Below are 6,332 nucleotides of genomic sequence, written 5' to 3'. Positions count from 1 at the left end.
AGGAAGGAAGGAAGGAAGGAAGGAAGGAAGGAAGGAAGGAAGGAAGGAAGGAGGGAAGGAAGGAAAACAACCAGGACACCCACTATTCACTGAGCTTCCCATTCTGTTGTTGGCCATTCAGGCTGGTCGATTCAGCTGTTCTCTTGGGTCTGACTCCCTGTGGGTCTCAGCTGGGATAATGGAGTCTTCCTTACGGGTCTTATGCTCCTGCAGCTATCCTGGGCGTTTTACACACTCAGATCCCAGAGTTCCCAGGTGTGTATGTAAGTAAGCCTTCTGAGGGCTAGGATTAGAACTAGTGCAGTGTTATTTCCAGTACATCCGACTAGCCTGGAGTCCTCACACACGGCGTTCCCCAGACTCCCATTACTGCTAGTACAGCCCCTGTAAGGAAGAGGATGGCGTCTCTACCTTCACCTTGAGTTAACACTCACCTTAGCTAGGCACTCAGTGTCTATTATGGCTGTCTCTCTTGCTCCACTGTGAAAAGCCTCATCTCCATGGGGTACCCAGACCCTGCCCACTTCCTCACCTCCACTGCCATCCACAACCACCCCACACCTTGACTGCCCAACCTGCCTGCACTGCCTTCCCATCTCCAGACACACTGAGGTCAGAGCATAGCCGGCTGCTATGCAGGGCCATGACCTCACCATGGTCCCTGTGTTCTCTGGCTGGCAGTGGCCCCTTTGCCTTGTTTCCTCCGCCTGTCCCCCAGCTCATCAGCATCCTGTACTCAATAGTGCAGCCCCAGAGAAGCTTCTTTTGGCAACACATTTAAAGTTTCAATTCTACCTGAAACCCCAGTCCCCTTCTCTGCTTTGATTCCCCCCCACCCACATTACCGTAATTACTTGCTATATTCTTTAGCTTGAACACTGTCTGTTGGTTCCTTCAGGATTGAATGCCCATGGACATCAGTGCTTATTTACCTTTATATCCTGCACTGGTGCTTGACAAGCAGCTACAGATGATTACGAGTGAATGATTGGTGTTGGGGATGGACAGGTGGATGGATGGGTGAGTAGGGAAGTGGATGGAAGAATGGTAGGTAGACAGGTGAACAGCTGGCTGGGTGGACAGATAGGTGAATGGATTGTGGGTAGGTGTGAATGAACAGTATATAAAGGAATGGATTAAGGGATGGGTGGTTACAAGGATGGATAGGTGAGTAGGTGGGATATTTTGCAACCTACTTTCAATAAGGATTCAACCTCTCCTCTAGCCCATCAATCAGTAGAGATGGTGGAAGAGAAAAGTTATTAAGATATAGGGGAAGTGGACCTGTTCAACAATAGTTCTTTGGGGGTGAGCTCAATCTTCTTTGGCAGCAATTCAGTCCCATAACAAACAACAACTACGACTCAGCAGCCACAGACCAGTCCTCTAGGCAGGCAGATGCCACACATGAACCAGTAGCTACAGTCCAGTCTTTTTGGAAGGCAGACACCATGCACGAATCAGCAGCTCTAATTCAATCCTGAAGGAACTGCAAGGCTCACCAACCATCCTGAAGCAAGGCTGCAGAAGTGGCAAGCTGCCACAGGAACCTCACAAGCAGTTCTTTGGCAAGTTCTCTCAATGGTCTTATTACCACAAGTTGAGCTTGATGATGCTATAAGGCAAACTAATACATGCCTGTCATTAGTGAAGAATATCGAGGTGGATCAAACCAAACCAATGTGTTCATCTCCCACTGTCTGTGGGGTCATATTTATACTACGTCATCAAGAGTCCTTTCACGTGTTTGCTATATCAAAACATCCTTTCACCTGTGTCTGCTTCAGCAAGACATCTTTTCATCTGTGTGTCCCAGCAAACCATCATTTGACAAAACTGACTTTCCGAAGAAACCAGAAGTTTCCACTTCAGGGATAGGTGGATACCTATATGACTTAATAGATGTTAAGGAAGGATAGGTGTGTAGACGGATGAATGGGTGGCTTCCAAGTCTCGGGGTTAACTGCTCATCTTGATCCTATTACAAGCACAGCCAAGTAGCCAGCCTCTCTGTGATGGGAGGAAGGAGTGAGGACACAGAACCACCTCACCAGTACACAGGGCTGAGTGGGGAAGCAGCCTCAGGTGGGCCTTAAACATGATGTTGTTCGTATCTCTTGGGGATGCATTTCAGCAGAGCACCTGCACTGTGACCCACAATCCTGGCTGCTCCCCTCAGGAGGAGAGGTGGGTGGAGGAAGCATATGTCAAGAGATAACTCAGAGTACAAGAGGCTTCCTCTGAAGACACTAAGAGCTAGTGTGGCCACCCACTGCAGCCCACCTACAGGAGTCTCACCTCATCCCTGCCTCCCAGTAACCCAATCAAAATAAAGGATTTAAGGGGGGGGGGGACAATCTAACAAACTAATCCTAAAACTAAGGATGAAGTGGCTAAAATAGCAAAGGTTGTTTTTCAAAGCCAGCAAAGCTGGCCAGTGTGCCTTTCAAACTTAACCTATTATAGGAAGCCAGGAAGGCCATGGTCCCTGCAGAGCCTGACATATGAACAGAACTGAATTCTAAAAGGCTCCTGGTGCAGCATGGGCTTCAGTATACAGCTGCATTTCCACAGACTCAGCTAGCTCAGCCCTCTGGTCACACGTGAGAGGTAAACTTGAACCTCGTTTGTCTTAGGGTTTCCATTGCTGTGAGCAGCCACCATAACCAAGACAACTCTAATAAAGGACAACATTTCATTGGGGCTGGTTTACTGGTTCTGAGGTTCAGTCCATTATCATCATGGCTGGAAGCATGGCAGCATCCAGGCAGGCATGGAGCTGTAGGAGCTGAGAGTTCTACATCTTGTTCCAAAGGCAAACAGGAGAAGACTGGCTTCTAGGCAGCTAGGAGGAGGGTCTCAAAGCCCACTCCCACAGTGACAAACTTCCTCCAATGAGGCCACACCTCCTAATAGTGCCTCTCACTTCCTGGACCAACCATATTCAAACTACCACACCCCTGGATCCTGGCTCCATGCTGGGCACAAGGACCAACCGGGTAAACACCAGACTGGGGGTGGGGATTGTTCTTGGTCCAGGGAGAGGAGACAGGAAGTCAGTCACCCTTCAGACTCTAGTAATGATCTGCCATGAGAACAGGGTGGGGGTGGGGTGGGGGGGAAGGGACAGCCATCTGTGGCCACATCAACGTGAACACACCAGATCTCATCTGATCTCCAACACTAAGCAGTGCCAAGCCCGTTAGCACTTGGCTCAGAGAAAGAGAGTCAAGGAAGGCTGCGGGGGAGAGGTGGCATTTACAGGGACGGGTGTCTGCTAGAGGAGGGAGTCTCTTACGGTGTGTCTCCACAGACAGGCTTATCTTCTAACTTTCGTCAAATTGATAATTAACACACATCACCACAGCTGTGAGTATAAACGAGAAAACTGAGATGTATACGGATGAAGCTGCTATGGAGGAAGTAGGTCCTACCTGCCATGGTCTGACCTGACCTCTGACCTCTGTGCCCTAGGGCCCCTCACTGATGGGAGCCCAGCCAAGGTCTCCTCTCAGAGGTGGGCACCTGGAATTTAAGCAAGGCTGTTGGTGTGTTTAAATACTGTCATGGACAACTGTAAGTGGGCTTATGAGCCTTATCGGCTTAGATTTGTATCTGCAGGAGAGCCGTTCATCTTAAATAAATATGTTTTTAATAATCTCTGAGTATTTATGGAGCATAAAGCTGTCAGGAGCGATGGAGATGAGGATTCCTGAAGTCGCTTGCCGCACAAGGCCCTTGCCGAGTCATTAAGGAAACCGGCTCCCAGCAGGATGGCAAGTTCTGCTGCCAGCGCGAACAAACGCGCGAGCGATTATCATCCCAGAGGATTTTTAATAAGCTGGGGTTGGTTATTTAACCTACAATAACTACTTAATAAACATAGTAAATTACTCGCAGGTTTAGAAATATCTGCTCCTCCCCAGCTCCTCCCAAGACTACCTGTGCCCTGGAATGGCTCACAGGAAGTCCCAGTGTGAGGCTCACCCTTCTGGCTTGCAAAGCAGTGGTCACCAGGCTGGTAGCTGCTCCAGGGTCCAGGAGCAGCAGGGTCTGGCAAGGGTTTGCATTCTGCTTTATGCGTACAGTTGACCGGGTGCACTTCTGCCTGATTTCAGCAGGAGTCCAGGACAGACTCTTTGGGGCCAGGCTAACCCACCAGGTTCACTTTTCTGAGCTGGGTCAAGGCATACAGCTCTCTGTCAGGGTTGAGGTTCCCATCCTGAGCCCACCACCTTGGATGTCCCTTCTCTGTGACTTGCTGCCCAAACACAGCCTTCTTACCCAGGCATTCGTGGTTCCCAACAATACGGCAAGTAGCAAACACCCACCGGTGTGAGATCTACTCACTACTGAAGACCCGAAACCAACTCTCAATTCCTATGAATCTGCCACCCCTGTTTACATCTAACATGGCTGAACATTGCTGAGTGCCAGCTGCCAATCAGACACTTCATACAGACCTACTTACCCCATCCTCCCTTCCAAGCTGGGGGACAAAAACTGTGGGTATCTCTTTGAACAGATGGGGAAACTAAGGCTTCTCTAGGTGACATTAAAAGTGTTACACCAGGGATCATACACTCAGATCATTCATTGTTTCGTTTGTTTATTCTTCTCTCACACATAAAGTATGAGCCACATAATGCTATCCAATGATCTGTGAGCTGCCCAATGTACTGGACCTTTATGGCTCTGTCAGCTCAGTCTACATCACACACACACCACATTGGGAGGCTGGAGCCCCAGGGTCAAGGAGCCAGGGGGTTCTAGTCTGGGTGAGGACTTGTGTCCCAGCTTCACACCCACATCTTGCTGTATCCTCCTTGCCTTTAGGGCAAGGCAGAAGACTCTCTAGTTAAAGGTAACATGTTCACTACAGATAGACATTTCTTATATCAAACCTGTGAGGAAAATGAATATCCCAGCCCAACTAGGAGCTTGTAACTGACCATGAGATCATAGAGCTGGTGACCACCCTGGAATCAGCATTTAGAACCCCATGCTTCTGACTGAATTCCCAGGCTACTTGTTGGATGAAACCATAATTGTTGCCCTTTGTTATTTTTGGATCTAAATCTCAATTCTTTTTTCACTCTTTTGTGCTAGTCCCACAGTGTCTAGCTTACTTTCTACCACAGGCTCTGTCTACCCATATGAAGGGCCCCTCCCCCAGATTCACTATGGGTAGAGGGTTAACACACGTATGAAGGTGTGACACAAAGCTTTGGCTAAAGCAGCTTGAAACACGTGGGATCCTATTTCATGTTTCTCCTGGCCCTTGGAGTGCACGGGTCTCCCACAGCCATGGTCAGAGAGAGAGAGAGAGAGAGAACCTCAACTGAAAAACTGCCTAGATCAGATTGGTCTCTGGCCATACCTATGAAAAAAATGTTTTTATTGATGATTGATGAGGGAGGGCCCAGCCCACTGTAGGCAGCACCATCCCTAAGCAGATGGGCCTGGGCTGCCTAAGAAAGCTAACTGATTATGAGTCGTTAAGCAAGCCAGCAAGCCAAGTCTCTTTATGGTGGCAGCTTTGGTTCCTTCCATCGATGTAAACTGTGCCATGGGAGCTGGGAGCTGAAATAAACGTTTTCCTCCCCAAGTTGCTTTGACCAGTATTTTATCACAGCAAGAGAAAGGGAACTAGAACAACGGGGAAACCTTGTCCTCTTGTCTGTCATTGGCATTCTTTAAGTATTGTTAGGGGTGACAAGTGGAGGGACCCTGGACAGGGCTTCGTGGGCTGCTGCCCAGTGTCAGTGATGAAGTTTCACACAGGAAAAGGAAGATGGCACAGAAGCTTCACACAGGCCAAGCTGGGGGGCAGCGGGGACAGTCAATGGGGCAGGTGGCCCTGAGAAAGCAGATGCAGTGCAGCTGGTGCAGGTGGGGGTACTAGAGGCTCCCCTGGTACAAGGGCTAGAGGTGCTATGAGTGGCTTTGATGAGTCAAGAAGAGCTAAGAGCAAGCAGGGACAACACCTTGAAACAGCGATGCACGTCTGGGGCAGGCTGAGGAGATGAAGCAGTCAGAGGACCTGCTGGAGCTGTGGTGGCCTTTGTGTGTGAGTGCAAGAATTTGGGTGTGCAAGTGTGAAAGCATCTTCTGAGAGTATGTAAGCACATTTGAGGAGATGAGTGTGGGAGCAAGGGGGCATGTGCGTGCCTTCCCAGGTCTCAGGCTCTATCTCTCCCCAACTCTCTTCCTTCTATTAATTCTCCTAAAACCGACCCCAGCATTCAATTCCCCCTTAATTAAAAAAAAAAAAAAAAGCTTTATTGTCAAATATTTGACCCACTCTAAAGCTTGAGCCATATGTTTTTGGG

The sequence above is a fragment of the Mus pahari genome, chromosome 2 (genome assembly GCF_900095145.1).
Source record: "Mus pahari chromosome 2, PAHARI_EIJ_v1.1, whole genome shotgun sequence".
Classification (NCBI taxonomy): Eukaryota; Metazoa; Chordata; class Mammalia; order Rodentia; family Muridae; genus Mus; species Mus pahari.
The sequence above is the reverse complement of the archived record's forward strand: the minus strand, read 5'-3'. Positions refer to the sequence as shown.